The sequence below is a fragment of the Equus quagga genome, chromosome 9 (genome assembly GCF_021613505.1).
Source record: "Equus quagga isolate Etosha38 chromosome 9, UCLA_HA_Equagga_1.0, whole genome shotgun sequence".
Taxonomy (NCBI): Eukaryota; Metazoa; Chordata; class Mammalia; order Perissodactyla; family Equidae; genus Equus; species Equus quagga.
The window spans coordinates 97,710,844-97,735,865 of NC_060275.1; positions in this window are offsets into that span (position 1 = coordinate 97,710,844).

Below are 25,022 nucleotides of genomic sequence, written 5' to 3' on the forward strand. Positions count from 1 at the left end.
AATTTAAGAGCATATCCCTTCTGTTTCCTGGCAGGCAGATCTAGCAGCAAAGTTGTTTTCTTTTCCCAAAAGCTGATGCCATAATAATTGGGGTTTTTTAAATGTGTATCAGGTAGGAGAATCCTATCTTTGTGCTGTAATAATTTTGCCAACCACCAAAGGACAATGTCCTGTGACCCACTGACCAAGCAGTGAGCAGGGTTCTTTTGTTGACCCTAAGCAGCCACCCTAGACAATTTTGTCTAGAGGCTTAGATGATTGGATTCCCATTTTCCCCTGGGCCCCCCAGCCCCCTGGTGCTCTTTTTTCTTTTGAGATAAGATACAACTCCTGGATCAGGTGTCTTTTGAGAGAGTGACTTCGGTAAAACTCTCCTGTGCCTAAATTGTCTAATAATCTCATCAGGATTGTGGGTTAGAGTCCTCACTGGGGAGATTTTTGCTGAGTTAAAGTCCCAAAGCTAGAATTGTGGGTTCAAGTCCCACTCCAAGGGAGACAATATAAAAGGATTACAGCTGCTGGGGCACTCAAAGGATTGGGTTAGAGTCCCAGACTCTGGGGCAGGGTCCCAGAATACCCTGGTTGAGTCCCAGAGTATTGGTTTCTGTGTCTGTTTGCATTTGTCTATGTCTGTCTATTTGTTAAAATTGACTGTGTGGGGACTGAGTTTCTTGGTGAACATAACAAACTCACTTTAGAAATTACCTTGTTTGTTGCAGCCACCTTAGGAAAAGAACCCCTATAATGGTAATAACTGTAAATGGCTAGTGAGATAATCTGAGATAATTTAAAATTACGGTGGTTACTTTGGGCTGTTTTTGAGCTTTCAAACTGAGAAACACAGAAATCTTTAATGTTTAAAGAGTCTGGGATGCCAGCTTCTGGCACAATTACTCACAAACTAAAGGTTCCACAAGCTATAATATTCACAGAGAACTTCAAAGTCTTACCTAGCTTGGTTTGTGTCTTTAGGGCTTATCTTGATAATTGTCAGTTGGCCGAGGTCCCAAAAATACGGTTGGACAAAAATGCAGTTTCGCTTCATTTTGCAGTCAGAAATGGTTGGTCAGAAATGCAAGTTGCACTCCCTTTTGCTACTAAGGGTCCTACCAAACTGCTTTCAACCTCAGGGCAATTATGTTGGCCATTAGAAGGAACATTCTGATTAGATAAGATCATTTAAAAGTACACTTAAAAGCAAAGACTTGAAAATACTGAAATAGCCTTCTTGAAAGTTTGGTTGCAAAAAGAAAAAAAATTGTTATAAGAGGTACCTAAAAGAAAAGCATAATAGGTCTGTCATTTACAGACAACCTGTAAAGTACCTTTGAAGGAGACCCCAATGTGAGCCCCTCCCAGAGTTAACAAGACTCAGATTTTCTGGAAAACTGCTATGTTAAAGATTATTGGAGTTGTTCAATACTGCTAGGTATAGTTCCTGTTTGTCTAGGCTGAAATCTGACAAGGTATTTGGAAAGATCTGCAACTTACAATCAGAAATTCAGCCAAACTGGAAGCTAATGTTCAGAACCTGGTGAGAATTTGCTTTCCAGGTCTTCCTCCCTAAGTTAAAATAAAACTAAGCATCCAGAGGGAAAGAATAAAATTAGGAAGGATACAGTTGGACAGGTAGATCAATCTATAATGGGATTTAAGTTACAAGTCAATTTCTGAGGAATTAAAGTAACTGTCCTAAGAAAAAAGAATCCTCACAAAACTGGAAATGCAACTCAAGAGACAGTTCAGATTCCACTCATTTCCTTTACCTCAAGAAGCTTCCAACCTCTCTGGGAACTGTTATCTAGCCCATCATCAATTCCTAAAAGTAAAGGAAAAAACGGCCATAATAGCACCCTTATCCAAGATCTAACAGCTTATGTGCCGTCTCCATAAATATTAGGAGAAAAGCTTAAATGAAATTTGGATTCAATTATTCTTTCATAACTAGTGTTTTGTATCACTGTACCTGACTCATGGCAGTAATTTTAAAACAATAGCTATGGAATCTCTGTGCATGTGTGTCTATATGTATGTCATATATGTGTGATATTTTATCTCCAAATAGTATAATTTCTAAAACACCTCTATTCAATTGGCTTAAAGTAAGTGCTTATATAAGTTACTTCTAAATGTACTAAAAACTAACCCAGATGTTTTTCAAGTTAACCTGATATAAAATAATTTTTGGTAAATGAAACCTTATTTAAGTTTGTAGGTTTGATTAAAATAAACGTATCTTCAGAGTTAACAGCATTGGATATGTTACAAACATGCAACCTTCATTCTAACTGGGTTTATTAGTGAAATAAGCTCATATGATCTCTGTTACAAAACTTTTCAGCAAAAATAATAGCTTAGAATGATAGCTGATTTTGTCAAATATCTCATGAAGTTTTTTTTTCAATTTTTTTTAATTAATGTTATGATAGATTACAACCTTGTGAGATTTCAGTTGTACATTATTGTTAGTCATATTGTGGGTACACCACTCCCCCCTTTGTGCCCTCCCCCCACCCCCCCTTTTCCCTGGTAACCACCAATCAGATCTCCTTGTCAATATATTAACTTCCACCTATGAGTCATATAGAGTTCGTCTTTCTCTGACTGGCTTATTTCGCTTAACATAATACCCTCGAGGTCCATCCACATTGCTGCGAATGGGCCAATTTTGTCTTTTTTATGGCTGAGTAGTATTCCATTGTGTATATATACCATATCTTCTTCAGTTTCTGGGCATGTAGGTTGGTTCCACATCTTGGCTATTGTAAATAATGCTTCAATGAACATAGGGGTGGAAGGGACTCTTGGGATTTCTGATTTCAGGTTCTTAGGATAGATACCCAGTAATGGGATGGCTGGGTCATAGGGTATTTCTATTTTTAACTTTTTGAGAAATCTCCATACTGTTTTCCATAGTGGCTGTACCAGTTTGCATTCCCACCAACAGTGTATGAGGGTTCTTTTTTCTCCACAACCTCTCCAACATTTGTCGCTCTTGGTTTTGGATGTTTTTGCCAATCTAACGGGTGTAAGGTGATATCTTAGTGTAGTTTTGATTTGCATTTCCCTGATGGTTAGCGATGATGAACATCTTTTCATGTGTCTATTGGCCATATTTATATCTTCTTTTGAGAAATGTCTGTTCATGTCCTCTGCCCATTTTTTGATCGGGTTGTTTGTTTTTTTGTTAAGCCGTGTGAGTTCTTTGTATATTATGGAGATTAACCCTTTGTCGGATAAGTGGCTTGTAAATATTTTTTTCCCAATTAGTGAGCTTTTTTTTGTTTCAATCCTGTTTTCCCTTGCCTTAAAGAAGCTCTTTAGTCTGATGAAGTCCCATTTGTTTATTCTTTCTATTGTTTCCCTCAACTGAGGAGATATAGTGTCCAAAAAGATTCTTTTGAAACTGATGTCAAAGAGTGTACTGCCTATATTCTCTTCCAGAAGACTTATTGTTTCAGGCCTAATCTTTAGGTCTTTGATCCATTTTGAGTTTATTTTGGTGTGTGGTGAAAAAGAATGGTCAATTTTCAATCTTTTGCATGTGGCTGTCCAGTTTTCCCAGAACCATTTGTTGAAGAGACTTTCTTTTCTCCATTGTAGGCCCTCTGCTCCTTTGTCGAAGATTAGCTGTCCATAGATGTGTGGTTTTATCTCTGGGCTTTCAATTCTGTTCCATTGATCTGTGGACCTGTTTTTGTACCAGTACCATGCTGTTTTGGTCACTGTAGCTTTGTAGTATGTTTTGAAATCGGGGATTGTGATTCCGCCGGCTTTGTTTTTCTTGCTCAGGATTGCTTTAGCAATTCGCGGTCTTTTGCTGCCCCATATGAATTTTAGGATTCTTTGTTCAATTTCTGTGAAGAATGTTCTTGGGATTCTGATTGGGATAGCATTGAATCTGTAGATTGCTTTAGGTAGTATGGACATTTTAACTATGTTTCTTCTTCCAATCCATGTGGTCTCATGAAGTTTTTACAGGGCATCTAAATATAGTTATTGGAAAGAAGTAAATTAAATAGAAGTAAGTAAGGTAAAAGTTTTTGGTTAAACTTTTAAACAATAATTATATGTTATGGCATATATATTTAAAATAAATTCCAAAATCTTTTGGTAACTTGAAAGTTTGAAGTTTTGCTATGTTAAATTAGATGATAGACTATTCATTGAATATTTAGTTCATTCCCAAATAAGATATAATATTAGATGTTAATTACTAAATATAGATTTATCTACTGGCTTCTTATTACAGAGAAGTCAGAAGATGTTTGGATCTATTAATAAACCCATCTTGTATTTTATTTAAAAATTTTACTATGAAGTAGAATGTTTCCAGAAATTATGAAAAGCATTTCTAAACTTGCCAAGTTCATAATTCCTTGCTTCTTAGTTTTCACTAAAAATGTTGTCTAAGGGTTAAAATTCTAATTAATATATGTGATTAAAGCTACTAAAATTAATAGGGGAAACATCTTCGCATTCAAGGAAAGTAAGATGTAAGTTTTCAGTAAAGAAGTTATAAATAATGGAAATATTTTTGTTTGTTATGTTAAGAAAGATAAATTTATTCTAAAGTACTAGGGGAAAAAAGAAAGTAAGGGACAAATTCTGAATGTAAAAAGAAAGTTATAGAAAGTTTGTGGAAGAGGTGCCCTGAGGAAAGAGTTTTGAGCATGGTCAAGTTGGCTAAGATCAAAATGAATTTAATGCAATAAATAAGTTTTAATATCAAAAGTAATCTGGTGCAAAATTAGAATTTAATTCTCTCTCCTAATAGGATAATTTTCTTAAACTTTTACTTAGCTCTTGATAAAGAAATTATAAAAAGGTTTTCTTTATTTTGAGTAATTCTACCTAAAAGACAGAAATTCTATGTTTTGTCAAAATATTTTCCTATGTTCTAAAAGGCTGGGATCTCTCTTTTAAGAAAACTAAGGGTTTTTTTTTTTAAATGTTTAATTCTCTCTGTTTGCCTTTAGCATCTGTGGTTGTCAGCTTGCTTAAATAGGTAACAAAGCATTGTTTCCTATCTAACCAAGTGTTTTAAAACCTTTTGATATTTTTGACAAACTTGCCTAAAATTCAACTGCGAATTGCCAATGAGGCCCTAAGAATTCTCAAAGAGTTTGTTCTCTCATACTATAAAGAGGAAGATATTAAACTAGTTAGGCTTGTTTGTTATGTTATATTACATGGAAAACATTGTCAAATAAATGATGATAAACTTTCTTAGGTTATATTACATGGGGAAATGCAATTAATATAAGTCTTTTAAAATTATATAACATTCCTAAAATTCTGATCTTTCCTGGTTATCAGTCATAATTCTAGTTATTTTAAATTGTTGTATGTCACAGAAATAACCAAATTTCTTGTCAACTGCCATTTTTAAGTCTTGTTATTTGCAAACAGTTGTTTTACTTTGATGTTTTTGCAAATTATTTAATAATTGCCTACATAAAACAGGGCTAACTTGGGGAGCTCACCTTATTAAGTGACTTACTGCCTTACTAAGAGACTGGTTCAATGAGATGTCCTTTATCAGCAGGAAGAAGCTAGAGCAGTTGTTGCCCTATATCCCTCAAGATTGAAGCATGAACAACAAAAACAGGGGATTTGTAACCATGGGACCTCCAGAGCCAGTGAAAATTTACCTCATACTATAAAATGAGTAATTAAGAATTGTTTCTCAGGAATTGAGACCCTCTTGTCCAGTTCAGGCCAGTTGAGACAACCAACCCATCAACTGGGCCTGAACAAATGCCTGATAAATGACCCTTTTGATGTCAAGGGGCTGAAAACTCCACCCTCAGATCATACTATCACCACCATTTTGTGAACATGCATCCTATGAAGAGCCATGAAGGTTGACTATACCTGCATAGATCATAAATTACCTCACTTCTCCTTACCTTCAATCATCTATCTCCACACTTCAGACTGCCCCACACTTCATCCCATAAATTTTGCTCCAACCCCAAGACAAGGGAGACAGATTTGAGAGCATATGCCTCCTGTTTCCTTGCAGACTGATCTAGCAATAAGGCTGCTTTCTTTTCCCAAATGCTGATGCCATAATAATTGTTTATTTTTTATACACATTGAGTAGGAGAACTCTTTCTTTGTTCAGTAGCACACTTAGTTCAATAATCTATTTATTTAAATTTTATTTAATTTAAGCAATATTACAATTTACAGAGTAGGTATCTTGTCAAACTTATTCCTAAGAATTTTGATTTTGATACTATTGAAAATGTCTTTATTCTAATTTTACATTAAATTTTTTTGTCCATGGTGTCTAAAAATGCCATTTCTTTTCATATCTTAATCTTGTATTTTGAATCTTGCCAAGATCACTTTTTTACTTTATTGCATATATTTAGATTTCTTTCAGTTTTTTTTTTCTTTCCAAAGACGGTTATATGGTTTGGGGATAGTCTTAAAGTGGGACATCTTTGCCCTGTTGAAAATCTTAGAGTGAATATGTTCAGTCTTTCACTATTAAATTTGATGTTAGTTCTAGGTTTTCATAAATGAGTTATCAAAATGAAAAAAATGTTTGTTCTATTCCTAGTTGACTGATTTTTAAAAATCATGAATAGGTTTTGAGTTTTGCAAATGCTTTCTTTTCAGCTATTGAGATGATCATGTGAGTCACTTTTCCTTTATTCTGTTAATGCGGTGAATCACATTGCCTCTCAAATATTGAAGAAATATTGCATCCCAGGGAATACATTCAACTTAACAATTGTATAATGTCATATATATGCTAATATTTTATTGAGGATTTTTGTATCTGTGTTTAAAAGCTATATTGGTGTGTAATTTTTTTGTAACACCTATGTCAGATTTGTGTATCAAAGACATACTGATCTCAAAAATGAATTGGTAAATTCTAAATGAGAAGAGCATACTTATCTGTAAAGCCATTTTAATATATTTTCTTTGTTGGAAAGTTTTGTGGTTAAAAATTAAATATCTCTAATAGATACAAGGTTAATATAAGTATTCTATTTCTTTTTGAGTCAGTTTTGGTACATTGTTTTACTAAAGTTTCTGTTATTGCTTCTGGATTTTATAAATTCATCCATAAAATATGCTATCCATTTTATTGGCTTAAAGTTCTTTATGAATTTCCATTATTCTTCTTTTAATGTCTGAAGGATCTGTAATGATCTCCCCTCATTCATTTCTGCTATTGGTAATTTGTGTGTGTGTGTGTGTGTGTGTGTGTGTGTGTGTGTGATCATTTGTTTAATAGTTGCATAAGTACATCAACTTTATTTACCTTTTTTAATAACTACCTTCTGCCTCTGTTTTCTTTTATTTTAATCTTTTTTCTCTTCTGTTCCATTTCTGATTCCTTTCATGGTTATTATTTCTTGTATTTACTATGGGTTATATTGCTCTTTTTAAAATTTTCTTAATGTAGAAACATCTGTCATTGCTTTTAAACATTTCCTTTTTCCAATATAGGAATTTTGAGGTAAAAATTTCCCTCTAAGCAATGCTTCAACTTGTCTTGCAAACTCAGATAGGTTGTATTTTCATTATTATTCAACTTGAAATATATTATAATTCTTCTGGGGTTTTTTTTGATTCACTATTTGTATATAGATATATGTTGTTTAATTCCAAATATTTAATGATTTACTAGGTATATTACAATTATTGATATGCAATTTAACTGAATTGTGATAAGAGTACAGACTGTTATATTTCAATCCTTTAAAGTTTAATGAGTTTGGTATTTGGCCTAGTGAATGGTCTATCTTAGTGAATGTCAGTCTAGAAAAAAAAGTGTATTCTGTAATGCTTATTTGTAGTGTTCTGTAAATGCCACTTTGGCCAGTTTGGTTGATAGTTCTGCTCAGCTCATCTGTATTCTTACTGACTCTCATTTATCATTGGTATTATCAATTACTAAAGGAAGTGCTTTTAAAATTTTCAGCCATCATTGTTGATCTGTTTTACCTCTTAATTCTGTCCATTTTGCTTTCAGATATGTTGAAGCACTCTTACTAGGCACATAGATATTTAGTAAGAGTGCTTCAACTAGGCACATAAATATTTAGGATTATTATGTTCAAATTGAAATAAAAAAGATGCATACCTTTTCCCAATGAAATATTGCCTTATAATTAAAAACATTTCTTAGATTTGTTGAATCTATTTGGCCTATGTCAAATTTCTAAGTAATTTTTGATAAAATTATTTGGAGGCATATGTATTTTGAAAATACTATAGTGAAAACCTTTTCATATTCAGTGAGTGTTTTGTTGCTTAAGATTTTCTTGATAGTAGTAAAATGTGTTCTTTAAAATATTTTTCTTTTTTAGAGATTTTATTTTTTCCTTTTTCTCCCCAAAGCCCCCCGGTACATAGTTGTATATTCTTCATTGTGGGTCCTTCTAGTTGTGGTATGTGGGACACTGCCTCAGCGTGGTGTGATGAGCAGTGCCATGTCCGCACCCAGGATTCAAACCAACGAAACACTGGGCCACCTGCAGCGGAGCGCATGAACTTAACTGCTCGGCCACGGGGCCAGCCCCTGTTCTTTAAAATATTTTTATCAAGGAAAATAGCCTTCATATTTGCTCTAAATTGGTAGCCATAATCCTGCCTTGGAAAGTAACGTGCCAGGAGCAAACAATTCCAACTCTGTCACTTTCTATGTATATGAATTTGATCTCATTTATTTGCACTTCAGATTCCTGACCTATAAATTTGGCTTGTTGAGGTAATTCACTGAGTTCATACATGTAAACATATTGAAAAAAATAACACCTACATATTAAGATCCGAAATGTTACCTAATGGAATGATCATTAGCTTTGTAAATATAATTGATGCGGGGTCGGTGAGCTGAGGAGTCGAAAGAAAGATTTCTTAGACTCTTAAGATCTGGCAGTAGTGCTCTTTTATTTAGAGAATAGTATAGAATAGCATGGGGACAGGACCCATGGGCAGTCAGAGCTTCTGCTGCCCCAAGTTGAGGGTTAGAGCTAAATTTAAGGCATAGGTATGTGAGTTATCTCTTTACGAGACAAAAAAAAAGTTAAAATGGTATCAGTGCCGGTAGCGTCCGGCCATTGGGTGGTCCTACAACTTTCAGATAAGAATCAAACCGATTGAGTAAATGGCAGAAGTCACCGCTCAAATATTATCTTCAGCTAAAGACAAAGGAGGATTTTGGGGTAGGGGGTCAGTTACATGAGGTTGCCAGACAGTAAACAACTTAAGTTCTTGCCTTCCCCATTAAGAGTTTCCAGAGATAAGGTCATCCCCCCTTCCTCCTGGCGCAGAGAGGGAGGCATGGAGATTTCCTTCACAAATGCAACTGTCTCTGATCAAAGGGCAAGCAAATTCCATTCCTCGGAGCCTGCTTCTCATCTGCAGTTTTAAAATTAACCAGCCTAAAATCCTCATCATAAAGATTACTATTTTATACATTTTTATTCAAGTCAGGTAGATAGATATAGTTAGATATATAGATGTGGATTTTTTTTAAAGATGGTATGATTTAAGAAAAAAGCTTTCTATACCCATTATAGGATATCATAACTGATACATATTTAAGAAGTTTGATCCTATTTGATAATATTAAGGCTAATATTTTACATGACAAACAATGCTATTCAATTAGATACAAGCACTATCAGTAAAAAAACAATTTTAGTAATACTATTCACTTGAAGCAGGCAGCAAGTGGAAGCTGCTGTCTGTGTGTGTCTCTTTCCCTCTAGAGAGAGAGATCAATATGTTCATAAATATTTATGTATACATGAAGAGAGATTTAGATATAGAGATCATCTATTGATAGAGATGTATATATAAAGATGTATATATAGAGAGAGAGACTATCTGTATCTATATATGTATAAATCTATATCTCTATATATCTAGAGATCTACCTATCTATGGGGAGGTGGAGAAAGAGAAGAAGAAAGAATGTACTATTAGTTCTTGAACTTTCTTTTCTCAATATCTTGATTAGTTAGCTAATACATGGAGAAAATAAAATTGTTATATCTACTCTGTAGAATAAACACCATTCATCTGGTTGCAGCGACCCAATTTACAATCCAAATGTCATGACAAATACAGTCTCTCTTGAACTTTGTGTAAAATCTCATCCTTTTGAGTAAGAGCAAATAAAAGAAAGTACGACCTTTAATAGATTCTTTGAGAGTATTATTTAATTATTACTGGCAAATCTTTATTTCCAGTAATACTTACAAACAAGGCAAAATAAATAAAGTTAACTATCTTAAAGTCTTTTGAGAGTCATTTCCTGCCCTACCCAATTTTTTGTGATCATGCCAATACCAAAAAGAAAAAAGAAAACTATGAACTGGAAAAAGGGTGGATTTGGAAGAGATTTAAATAATTAAATCAAACTTTAAGAAAACTAATGTTTCCTTTATTTAAGCATGCCCCATAAAGAATTATGGAAAGAGCTTTAAGAAAACTGAATTTTGTAGACTGAATTTAAGAAAACTGATTTATGTAGACTGAATTTAAGCTCCATGTAAGTAGGATGACTGTAGGAAGGAAAATATTCCAGTATAGTCTATAAATATTCTGCCCATATTATTGTAAGATTATTGACAAGATTCTTCTGGGAAACATATGGTTTACTGAGTTATAACAATGATAATACCACCTGTGTCCCTAATTAGAACACTTCAATTTAGTTAATTCTAAGTATCAAAATCATGTTCATTACTCATTACCAGAGCTAAGTTAATTACATAATAAGGAGTAATATCAAGATGTCAAAATCACTTAGAATTACTGAGGCTAATTGCACATAAAAAGGATCAAATATACTCATCATGGCCCACTAAAGCACAATTAGGTACATATTACCATTTTTCCCCACAGTTCATCACCAGGTCCAGGCTCAATGCCTAGAACCCCCTAGGCACACACTATTTTTGAGTTATTGTGTAAATAAATGACTGAATGTAGTAGGCGGCTTCACCTATACAAGAAGCAGTGAAGTCAGAGGATCAGTGAGCAGGACGGATGAGAAATTACAGAATACACAGATGAGATAATTCATATTTCAAAACAAAGAAGTGATTTTTTTACCCCTGCTTCTATGTTTTCTATAATTTTGTTGGAAAAAGTAGATTCAGTGAATCCAGTATAGACACTAGAGGCAATGAATGACCTCTGTGGAGCTGAGTGATGCAGAGGTATAGTTCCGTTATACTAATATTTCCCAACACTGTGCCTATGAGAATCCCCTAGAGAGGAGTAGAAATGGAAACACCAATGCCAGCGCTTCGTCCCCAGACAATTTGGTTATTTATTCTGGGATGTGTCTCAGGCATGAGAAGTTTTAAAAGCATTTCACCTCAGATGATTTGGAAATGTAGAGATAAGATTTAACCAGATGAAAAAAATGAGAATTTCTAACTAGATGGGGGAATAGTATAAACAAAAATAAGAACATGAAACAATACAATATAAGTATTTCAGTATCGTGATGGTGGAGGGAACTGGAGAGTATTTGGTGATGAAGTTAAGACAGAAGACCTCATAGGGATTTGTACTAAATATTTAGAGGCTAGGATTTTACTGTAGACAATGGGAAGGGATGGGGGATTTCCAGTAGATGAATGGCAGAGTCATATTTGCTTACTAGGTTGAACTTTCTCATAGAGATGTTGTGGCTGCATTTGAAGAATTAGTTGGAAAATACTTCATTTAGGATTCTTACAATACTATAAATAAGAGACAATGATGACCTGAATTAAAAAGAAGAATGAAGATGGTGAGATAGAAAAATATATGTATGTGTATATGTTTTTATTAAGTTAAATTGTTAAATTCAGTTTAATTTATTTGGAGAAACTGGTTTTTAATTTGAATGAATGAGCATTGAGAGTACAATTATCTGATGATGCTCCTACTAATATTAATGCTAATTTACTAATGTTCAATCTCAGAGGCAATAAATGGTCAAGCACCAGTCTTTATAAATCCAAAGTGCAGGTTGTTAACCATTATCTTATTTACTTTTAAAAATTATCTTCTTCCGTTAGAAAATGTAAGGGGGAACATTATAGAAGGAAGTGGGATGGCAGCTGTGTTAGTTTTCTGTTGCTGCACAGCAAATTAACGCAAATTTAGTGGCTTAAAACAGGTTTATTATCTTACAGCTTTTATGGTTCAGAAGTATAAGCTCCAAGGGGCTGGGTTATGTCTTAAATGGTCCCAAATTAAGGTGTCCTCAGATGGGCTCTAATCTGAAAGATATGAGGAAGAATCAGAGTCCAAGTTCATTCCTTCTGTTGACATAATCCATTTTCTTGTGGCTGTAAGTCCTAGGTCCCTATTTCCTTGATGGCTATCTCTGCTCAGATGCTGCCTGCATTCCTTTTCATGTGTCGTTCCCATATTGAAAGCCAGTAATATGTGCCAAGAACTTTCCATGCTTCAAATATGTTTGACTTCTGCTGCTACTGCAATTCTGACTTCCTTTTCTGCTACCAACCAGAGAAAAATATCTGCTTTCATGGGCTCATGTTATTAGACCAGACAAACCCAGATAATCTCTATTTTAAGGTTGACTGTGGAATTTAATTACATATGTAATCTCTCTTCACAGCAGTACCTTGATTAATGTTTAATTGAATAACCAGGGAGTAGGAATCTTGGGGCAGGGAATCCTATAAATGGGATGGGGGCTATTTGTAGAATCACACCTACCAGAGGAAGATAAAATTACACACACACACACACACACACACACACACACACACTTTTAAGATTTATCAGCTGTTAGCCAGTGATATAAACTATTGGAGTAAATGAATTTGCATAAGGTTACTATTCAAGATGTCCAAAGAGAGACAGGCCTGTGCCAGCCCAGAGAATATCAACTGTAGCTACAGCTATGGGCAATGGAGTTTGGAAAGGAGGAAAAGAGAATCTAAATAAAAATAGGTGATCAAGGAGGGCAGGTTTATATTCTTTCTGCAAGCTAACTTAGAGAGCATTTTTTTAAAGATTAAATCAATTTCCTATGTCAAATGCTGAAAAAAGATTAAATAATGGTTCACCAGCAAATGTTGGATTTGGCCATTCATTATCCCAGTGATAGCTGGGTAAAAGGCATAATGAACTTCAGAAGCTGAACATCAGAAGGTCAAGAATATAGATGTGAAAGAGTCTGAAGTGGACTAATTTTTGAGAAACTTGTATAAGAAGATAAGGAGAGTCTTAGAGCAGTATCTAGAAAGCAGTTATGACAAAGAAAAAATTCTATATTTTTTAAATTTTAACATAAAAGAGACTTGAATATATTTGTGGGGGTGGATTGTTAAGGCCAGCAGGAAAAGAGATTCAGGATATTGAAAGAGTTATTGATAGAATGAGTTCTTAGATTAAATAAGAGGAAAGATGTTCAAGACCAATTCTGAATCTAATTCCATATGCAGGTCTGATTTTAAGTCCAAGCATCTTGGTTTCTTTAAGAAGTCTGAGGAATCCATCTATCTTTCCTCCCTTTCATTAATCCCTCCCTCCTCTCCATCCCTCCTCCGTCCATCATCTATCAATCGTTTATCTATCTTGCATCCATCAAGCTGTAGGAAATAGCAACAGATTCTCTCAGTGCATTGAATATTTGGAAAAAAATGAAAATAGTGAGTGGTACTGAATTGTGAGCTAAGTTCTTCATAATTTATAAATAATGAACAAAGGATATAATCTAAATAAGATATTTAGTTCAACAATTCTTTATGCAGACAGATTATATAAAGTTAAAATGATAATTTCCAGAAGGATGAGAAAAGGAGTTGTTAAAGGTGGCTATTCCTCACCAATGGTACACCAGGTAGAGAAAAGGGAAGAAAATGTTATTTTTCACATTGTGCTCCCATGTTACTGTTTTCTTTTATAAAAATGTTTACATGCATTATTTCTTTAAATAGGAAAATAATCCAAAAAGAGTAAAGTTTGAGAGAAAAGCATTAAATTATATACATTCCATTGAGTTGTTTTAAATTTGTTTGAAAATGTATTTCATTATTTTCTTATATTATAATTAACAATATAATAACTATCTCTGTGATAATTTGAGTTACCATGTTTTTGTTAGGTCATGGTTGTTGCAACTGTCCTTTAACATTATTATTAAGTATGGAAGCACCATGAGGGCTCCCAGTAAAATCTCAATCCTGAAATAATTCTCCCTCCCTAGTGCAAATTAGCAGCAGCAAATATATTTTCTAGTAATAACAAGAGTGAATAACTGCTGCCTATCTACTGGTATAAGTACTCAAAATTTGACCAGGAAGTAGTCATAGATACAGGTTAGTAGAAAATTTATCTCCTGGTAGAAGCCCCCACTGTTGGGAACCAGAATCTCTAGTCCATGAGAGCCTAAAGTTACAAGGATGGAAAGTTCAAATTTCCCATGTGAGTAAATTGAGTGACAGCAGGATTAGCTCCTCCTACTTCAGCCTTTAGTCCCTAAACTCAAGTATTTTACCTATTATGGTGACAGAACCATATGATGGCCATCAGTTCAAAGATTATGCCACATCTTGAGAACAGCAGCCAAACCTTTTGGGGTGTCTTCATAATACATTAGTTGTGTTTTAATGTCATTTCAATGTTATATTAGGCTGTCAGCTCCTAGGTAATACAATATATGATAGGATCAGAATATCCCATGGATATGTGCCTTTGCCATACCTCATGAACCCTTCATCTAAGGTAATATGCAGGATACTATGATGTTAGTCAAATGCTTTCAGAGTGCTAAGTTAGAAGTATTGGCTGAGGCTCTGTGTTGGTCTCTGTTGCTGGCAGGTCCAACATATTGCAGTAGAAACTTCATATATTGCTTCCATATCTCATCTATTTCAAGCATTCATTGTGAAGCTATTATGGTGGGTGAAGACAGAAAATGGCTGGCCTCCACTGAACAAGACAGCCTATATGCTTGTTTTCTTCAGTAGCCCATCTGACTCAAGTTATTGCTCTTTAAAAGCAATAACTTAGTGATAACCCCTGGACCTTTTCTATGCCTATCCCAAATGTACTATTTCCATTTTAAAATGGATTGGTATTATTTTCAATTAATCTGATGACATTTTTTAAATCAGACTTGGGTCTGACTACACAGTTCATGATGAGCACCCCTGGTCACACAGTTATTTGAAGTCTTATTATCATAAATCTTGTTTGTACCAAGGCCTTGTAGCAGACGTGAAATACTTGACAGTGAGTAATTCTCAACTGCAGCTGGCATGACCCAACTCCAGAACCCTAGGTGACTAGACTTGTTACTAAAACTTTCCTTTTAAGACTTATGATGAGGAGGGGTTCAAGATGGTGACATAGGAAGATGAGGAATTCACCTCTTCCCACAGACACAACAACCTACAACTACACATGGAATAAATTCCTCTAAAAAAGACCTGAAAACTAGGTAAACAGAACCTCCACAACAAAGGATAAAATAATAACATTGAGACAGGTAGAAGAGAGAGAAACATGGTCTTGCCAAAAGAAAACAAACCTACCCCAGGAATGGTGATCCACAAATGACAGTGATCTCAAAAATATGAAACCTTCCCTGAGGACTGAGGGGTTTGTGCTCCACATAAGGCACCTCAACCCTTAGATTTTGCATAGGAGAGAAAAGCCCCCCAAAAGGCCTGGCTTTGAAAACCAACAGGTATTATTTCCAGGAAAACCACAGAACTGTATGGAACAAAGAATTCCTGCTTAAAGGGCTTGAATGCAGACTCACTTGCCCCAGGACCCAGTACATAAACACCAGTTTGAAAAATGCCTAGACCACATGTGAAGGAAACCCTCTTACTAATCTAGAGTATCTCCCAGGGAGGCAGGAAACTGTTGGGACTCTCTGGGGATGGACACACTGGTGTGTTCCATTTTTGCAATCCCATGCCATCATACTCATGCCAGTGCTGGTGGGTGCCATTTTGGAATTCTCCCTCTAAGCTACTAGAATTGGTGGGAGTGCCCCATTGAGAACCCTCCCACCCCTGCATTGAAGCTCTATATTGCAGCTGGGCCAGGCAAGAATCCCACTCACCCCTGTGCTTCAGCCCTGCCGCAGCACATGGGCATGTGCAACCCACACAAAGGATGCCCCTTGAGCATCTAGCTCTAGTGGCTGGGGGATTGTGGTTCTGGGCCCCACTTTGCATCTCCTACACAAGGCCACTCCTTCAACACTGGGAGAGGGGGTTGATTTGCCTAATACATAGAAACAAACAGAATTAGGCAAAATGAGGGAATAAAGGTATATGTTCCAAATGAAAGAGCAAGACAAAAACTTTAGAAAAAGATGTTAATGAAATAGAAAAAAACAATCTACCTGATAAAGAGTTCAAAGTAAAAGTCATAAAGATGGTCAGTGAACTTGGGAGAAAAATGGATGAACACAGTGAGCTCTTCAAGAAGGAGAAAATATAAGGAATTTCCAAACAGAAGTTACAGAACTGAAGAACACAATAGCTGAACTGAAAAATACACTAAAAGGGTTCAACAGCAGACTGTATGAAGCAGAAGTATGAGTCAGTGAGCTGGAAGACAAAGCAATGGAACTCACCCAGTCAAATCAGCAAAAAGAAAAAAAACTTAAAAAGTGAATATATATTAAGGTACTTTGGGATAACATCAAGCAGAATAACATTTGCATTACAGAGGTCCCAGAAGAAGAGAGAGAGAAAGGACCAGAAAACTTATTTGAACAACTAGTGGCTGAAAACTTCCCTAATCTGTTGAAGGAAACAGACATCCAGTTCCAGGGAGCCCATAAACTTCCAAACAAGATGAATCCAACGAGATCCACACCAAGACTCATTACAATTAAAATGGTAACAGTTAAAGATAAAAAGAGAATCTGAAAAACAGTAAGAGAAGAACAGCTTATTTTATACAAGAGAAACCACATGAGGCTATCAACAGATTTTTCAGCAGAAACTTTGCAGGCCAGAAGACAGTGGCATAACATATTCAAAGTGTGCAAAGGAAGAAACCTCCAGCCAAGAATTCTCTACCTGGCAAGTTTATCATTACGAATTGAAGGAGAGATTAGGAGCTTTCTAGATAAGCAAAAGCTAAAGGAGTTCATCACTAAGCCAGCCTTACAAGAAATGTTAAAGGGACTTCTTTATGCTGAAAATAAATGGTACTAATTAATAATAAGAAAATATATGAAAGTAAAAATCTCAATGGAAAAGATAAATATATAGTAAAAGCTTATCACTTAGAAAGCAAGTTTGAAGGTTAAAAGATAAAAGTAGTAAAATCAACTAAACCTATAACAATTTGTTAAGACATGAATAAAATAAAAAGATGTAAAAGGTGACATCAAAAATACAAAATATGAAGAAGATAGTAAAAATGTAAAGTTTGGGAATGTGTTCAAACTTAAGTTGCTATCAACTTAAAACAGACCATTATATACGTAGGATGCTATATGTGAACCTCACACTAACTTCAAAGAAAAAACTTGCTGTAAATACAAACACAAAAATGAGAAAGGAATCTAAACATAACTCTAAAGAAAGCCATCAAACCACAAGGCAAGAGAGAATGAGAAGAAGAGGAACTAAGAAAACAGCCAAAAAACAACAAAATGCCAATGAGTACATACCCATCAATAATTACTTTAAATGTAAATGGGCTAAATTTTCCAATCAAAAGACATGGAGTGGCTGAAAGGACAAAAACACAAGACCCATCTATATGCTGCCTACAAGAGACTCACTTTAGAAGTAAGGACACATTTAGACAAAGTGAAGGGATGAAGAAAGATATTCCATGCAAATGGAATAAAAATAAAACTGGTGTAGCTATACTTATATCAGAAAAGATAGAGTTTAAAACAAAGACTATAATAAAAGACAAAGAAGAGCATTGCATATGACAAAGGAGTCAATGCAGCAAGAATATTTAACATTTATAAAAATATATGCACCCAACACAGGAGCACCAAAATCATAAAGCAGATCTTAATGGATCTAAAGGGAGAAAATGACAGCAATACAATCATAATAGGGACTTTAACACCTCACTTAGATCAATGGATAGATCATTTAGACCAAAAAATCAATAAAGAAACATTAACCTTAAATGACACATTTGACCAGATGGATTTAATAGCTATATACAGAAGATTCCATTCAAAAGCAGCAGAATACACAATTTTTTTCAAGTGCACACAGAACATTCTCCAGAATAGATCACATGATAGGACACAGAACAAGTATCTATAACTATAAAAAGATTGAAATCATATTGAGCATCCTCTCCAACCACAATGCTATGAAACTAGAAATCAACTACAAAAAAAAGAAAACAAAACTGGAAAAACCACAAAAATGTGGAGATTATACAACATGCTACTGAACAGCCATTTGTTCATTGAAGAAATCAAAGAAGAAATGAACAGACATCTAGAGACAAATGAAAACAGAAATACAACATACCAAACTATGGGATGTAGTTCTAAGAGGAAGTTCATAGCGATTTAGGCCTCCCTCTGAAATAAAAATCTCAGACACCTAAAGGAACTAGAAAAAGAATAAATGAAGTACATAGTTAGTAGGAAGAAGGAAATAATAAAGATCAGATTGACAATAAATGAAATAGACACTAAAAAGACAATAGAAAAGTTTAGTGAAACTAAGAGCTGGTTCTTTGAAAAGAAATAAAATTGACAAACTTTTAGCTAGACTAACCAAGGAATAAACAGAGAGGTCTTAAACGAAATCAGAAATGAAAAAGGATAAGTTTCAACTTATACCACAGAAATACAGAGGATCATAGGAAACTACTATGAACAATTATATGCCAACAAATTTGACAACTTAGAAGAAATGGATAAATTCCTAGCAATACACAATCTTCTAAGACTGAATCATGAAGAAATAGAAAGTTTCAATAGACTGCTTACCAGTAAGCAGATTGAATCACTAATCAAAATCCTCTCAGTAAACAAACGTGCACGACCAGATAGCTTCACTGGTGAATTCTACTAAACATTCAAAGAAGATTTCATATTTCTCTTTCTCAAACTCTTCCAAAGTCTTCCAAAAAATTGAAGAGGTGGGAATACTTCCAAATGCATTTTATGAGGCCAGTATTACCCTGATACAAATATCAGACAAGGACACCACAAAAAAGAAAATTACAGGTCAATATCCTCAATAAACATAGATGCAAAAATCCTGAACAAAATATGTGCAAATGAAATTCAATGACACATTGAAAGGATCATACACTATGATCAAGTGAGATTTATTGTAAGGATGAAAGGATGGTTTAACATCTGCAAATCAATCAATGTGACACAACACATTAACAAAATGAAGGAAAAAAATTATAAGATCATCTCAAGATAGACACAGAAAAAGCATTTTACAAAATTCAACATCCATCTGTGATAAAAACTTTCAACAAATTAGGTATAGAGGGAACACACCTCAACATAATAAACACCATATATGACAAACCCACAGCCAGCATCATATTCAATGGTGAAAAGCTAAAAGCTTTTCCTCTAAGATCAAGAACAAGATCAGTATGCCAACTCTCTCTACTTTTTCTTTCTTTTTTTAATGCAGTTTGGTGAGGAAGATTGGCCCTGAGCTAACATCTGTTACCGATCTTCATCTTTTTTTTTTTTTTTCCCCAAAGCCCTGCCCATGGTTTTATGTCCTACTTGTAAGTTCTTCTAGTTCTTCTATGTGGGATGACACCACAGCATGGCTTGATATGCAGTGTGTAGATCCATGCCCAGGATCCGAACTGGCAAAGCCTGGTCTGCTGAAGTGGAGTGCATGAACTTAACCACTACAGCACCCAGCTGGTCCCTCACTTCACTTTTATTCAATGTAGTATTGGAAGGCCTAGCCACAGCAATTAGGCAAGAAAAGAAATAAAAGACATCCAAATTGGAAAGGAAGAAATGACACTGTCACTCTTTGCAGTTAAGGTAATAGTACATATAGAAAAAACTAAAAACTCGGCAAAAAACTGTTATAATAAATTAATTCAGTAGAGTAGCAGTAACGCAGTAAAGTAAATGAATCCTGGTAAAGTAGGATATAAAATTAATATACAGAAATTTGTGACATTTCTATGCACTAATAACAATCTATCAGAAAAGATAAATTAAGAAAACAATGCTATTCACAATTGCACAAAAAACGATACCTAGGAACGTATTTAACCAAAGAGGTGAAAGACCTGTACATTGAAAATTATAAGACACTGATAAAAGCAATTGAAGAAGGGACAAAAAACTGAAATGATATTTTATGCTAATGATTGGAAGAATTAGTATTATTAAAATACCCATAATACCAAAAGCAATCTGCAGATTCAATGCAAGCCCTATCAAAATTCCAATGCCATTTTTCATAGAACTAGAACAAATAGTTCTAAAATCTGTATAGAACCACAAAAGATCTCAAATAGACAAAGAAATCTTGAGAAAGAACATCAAAGATGGCGATATTATGCTCCTTGATTTCAAACTATACCTCAAGGTGTAGTAATCAAAACAGTATGGCATTAGCATAAAAACAGATGCACAGATTAATGGAACAGAACTTAGAGCCCAGAAATAAACCCACCCATATACGGACAATTAATTTATGACAAAGGAGCCAACAACATACAATAGAGAAAGGATGGTCTCTTCAATAAATGGCATTGGGAAAACTGGACAGCCACATACAATGAATAAAACTGGATCTATATCTTACATCATACACAAAAATTAACTCAAAATGGATTAAAGACTTGAATGTAGGGGGTGGCCCCGTGGCCGAGTGTTTAAAGTTCTAGGCGCTCTGCTTTGGCAGCCCAGGTTCATAGGTTAAGATCCCAGATGTGGACCTACTCCACTCATCAGCCATTCTGTGGAGGCATCCCACCTACAAAGTGGCAGATGATTGGCAAAAATGTTAGCTCAGGGATAACCTTCTCAGGCAAAAAAGAAAAAAAAGAAAAAATGAAGAGGAAGATTGGCAATAGATGTTAGCTCAGGGTGAATCTTTCTCACCCAAAAAAAAAGAGAAAGAAAGAGACTTGATTATAAGACCTGAAACCACAAAATTGCTAGAAGAAAACATAAGCAGTATGCTCCTTGACATCAAAGTTAGCAATGCTTTTGTGGATATGACTCCAAAAGCAAGGGAAACAAAAGCAGAAATAAACAAACAGGGCCATATCAAACTAAAAAGCTTCTGCACATCAAAGGAAAATATAATCAAAATGAAAGGCATCCTACTGAGTGGGAGAAGATATTTGCAAATCATACATCTGACAAGGGGTTAATATCCAAAATATATAAAGAACTCATATAACTCAACAACAAAAGACAAACAACCCAATTAAAAATGAACAGAGGATATGAATAGACATTTTTCCAAAGAAGAGATACAGATCGCCAATAGGCATATGAAAAGCTGTTCAACATCACTAATTATTAGGGAAATGCAAACCAAAGCCACAATGAAATATCACCTCACACCTGTTAGAATGGCTATTATCATAAAGACAAGAAGTGAGTGTTGGAGAGGATGTAGAGACAAGGGAACCCTCATACTCTATTGGTGAGAATGTAAATTGGTGCAGCCACTATGGAAAACAGAATGGAGATGCCTCAAAAAACTAAGAATATAAGTACTGTATGATCCCACTATTCCACTTCTGGGTATTTAGTCAAAGAATAAGACAACACTAGTTCAAAAAGATATATGCACTCCTGTGTTCATGGCAAGATTATTTACAATAGCCAAGATATGGAAACAACTTAAGTGCCCATTGATGGATGAATGGATAAAGAAGTTTCAGTACGTATATATATATATACCAATTTTACAGTGATGGATGGCAACTAGACTTTTTGTGTAGTGTAGTGTAGGCAGATGTTGAATTATAATATCATACACCTGAAATTTATAATGTTATATACCAATTTTACCTTAAAAAATATTTCCTTGAATATCAACTTTCTAAAGTGGTAACATTAAGAAAAGAGGCTATTTCTAAACTTCCATCACTGTATTGATTTTCTTATTTTATGCTCAATACATATGTGACAGAGTTGATAGCTGCATACTTACTAACCATTTTTCTTATCTTCCTAACATATTCTCAGTTCTATTCTGGCAGCAGTGCACCCAGCTTGAAAAATCAACTGTTGCAGCCTCCCTTGTATATAGGGGTCATTATGTGGCACACTTGTGTTCAATCAAAAATATAAGTGGAATATAGATTGGCCCCCTTCCTGCTGTCTGAGGCTTCAGCTGCCATCTTCAGATAATAAGGTGACTTTGAAGATGAAAATAGATACTACGAAGGATTTGTAAAAAAGCCAGGAAAACTTGAGTGTCTGATGGCATCTTGGAACTGCCTACCTGTGCGCTGTGATGAACTATTCCTCTAGAAGTTCGTATGTGAGGAAAAAAACTAAATATTTATCTTGCATAAGTTGCTGTTCTTTAGGTTTCTACTATTTGCAGCTGAATCTCCGTCTAGATATACAACAAATCTGGGTCTCCGGATAGATCTTAAGTTCCTTTTTGTTTCTATAGCTCAAGTAGGTAAAGTATGGAATAATTGAATTTTTTAATAAAAAGTATTTCCTCAAAGAAAAGAGACTTGTGAGAAACTCTATACTGCATCCTTATCTACCACAGAGACTTCCAGTACCATGGGATCTAATGATTCAAATGATCCAACTGCTAGGGTCATGTATATTTTAGCATTAACATGCTGCACACCCCTCTTTTGTTCTGGCCCCATTTAAAATTGAGAACTTGTGAAATCACCTGTGAATGGATCCAATCTGTATTCCAAAATGTGCCATGAGCTCTTTCCAAAATTTCAAAAGGCCTAGTAAGTACTGTTCCTCTTTTTTTTGTAGAAGAGACAAACTACAGTATCTTAACCTTGGATGTTCCAGCATGCCCCAGACAAATATACTCAGCCAAAAAAAATCATCCATAGTGATAGTCCTCTGAGTCTGTAAGATTTATCTCCCATCTTCTCATGTTCATGTATCCTGTGAAGGCATCTAGATTATTTGGCACTTCTTACTTACCCGGTCCAATTCATATCATATCATCAACACAGTGGATTCATGTGATATTATGTGGGATGTCTATATAATAAAAGCCCATTTGTACCATAGAGAGTAAATATGTCCCTGGGACACTGTCATAAATATGAATTACTGTCAATGTCAGATGAATGTGAAATACTCCTGCTTCTCCTTCTCATTAGGAACTGGAAGGAATGTATTTGCAAATCAATAGAAGTATACCATGTGCTAGAAGGTTTGCTAGATTTTTCTAGTTAATTATACATCTGCAGCAGAACAACTGCTCTTATGGCTAAGGTTTAATTACTTTTATGGTATCCAGGCAAGTCCGTGATTCATATAACGACATTCCCTATATCTCTTTAGTGCTTAAAGTATTTATCAAGCTGTTAATACTTTTCTACCAATATCTTATAATTCCCACCATTTATAAAGTCTTAGGAACTGAAGTACTTCATCAAGCAAAGGCTTTTCAATAGCCCACTTACTATCAGCAATGCAATCTTTACTACCATCTGGCCAGCAAGTGATCTGAACCTCCAATGCCATCCTGAGGGTTTACTCCCTAAGACCTCTCTTGTTTCCAACTCTTTTGATTTGGGTTCTCCTGTAAGCAGACCTGAGACAAGAAAGATTTGAGTGCAATTTGTTTCTTTAGAAAGGGATGCGATATAACATTGGTAGGGGAGTGGGGAAGTGACAACTGGAAGGGAAAAAAATAGAGCAATAAAGTGCATTATCAAACCACTTACCACTGTGTACACCTGGAGGTCAGATTCTCTGGGGTACTCCAGGGACAATATAATACCCGCCTCAAAGTTCTCCCAACTAAAGAGCAAGAATTATGTGGTATTTATCCACCAAATGTCCAACGTCATTGGATGATGGTCTCTTCTGGGGCACTTAGGCTGCAGCACTCTGGCTTGCCTGAGCTTGGATCAGTGTTCTCCTCAGGCCATAAAAACAACTTTAGGCAAAGATCACTAGTATTTTCAGTAGGCAGCCTCCATTCTGTAAAGCATGGTCTTGACACCAACAGTTTGTACTACTACCACAGAATCTAGGAAATTGTACCAGGATAGCACACACAGACTGATCAAAGTTTAAGGTTTGCTAGCATCAAAAACATTGACTAAAGGAAATGAAGACCAGAGAGAATTAGAAAATTAGGGGAAAGAGATCAAGCGACTAGATACTATGAGGTGGATAAAAGGACAGGAGTAGGGGGAGGAATAGAATATTACAAATAGAAGGTCATTGTTACTCTACAAGTCACAAAGAAAAATAGACACTTTCAGGTCTCAAGTTAATTATAATATTATAACACTATCAGCTGTGTTACTCATTAGACTGTGGAGGAAGCAGTATCCACTGGAGAGGACCAGGTTTATGCTTAGCAGTAAGAGGTAGCTTTCTAAAACAGTTAATGAATGGCAGATTTTGGATAAACATTTTTATGTGATTATTTGTCTAGATTTATGTTTTTGCATATATTTTTTAAAATTTTCTTTCCTTTGGTTTAAATGAACATTCCAGACAGCACAATTTTGAAAAATCCAGGAACAAAGTACTCAGCTACTGGATTAATGAATGGAAACTCTGTCATAGAAATGGATGAAATCACCCAAGAAAAGAGGGCTGAGTGAGTCAAAAGGCACAGGGTAATTCTTTTAATCTAAATCCCCAGGCAAGAGGCAATGTTGTAATGCCTTCTATAGCTCTTCCATCAAATATCAATTTTATTCTTACATATTTCCAATGAAAGGGAACAAGTGACCTACCCATCAGTGGAAGAGTTTGATGTGTAGGTCACATAGCAAAACTATTTGAAAATAGACTATGTGAAATTGAAGGAGAAACTGAATCATGTTAGTATGACTTTAAAAAGTTCATATAGGTCATT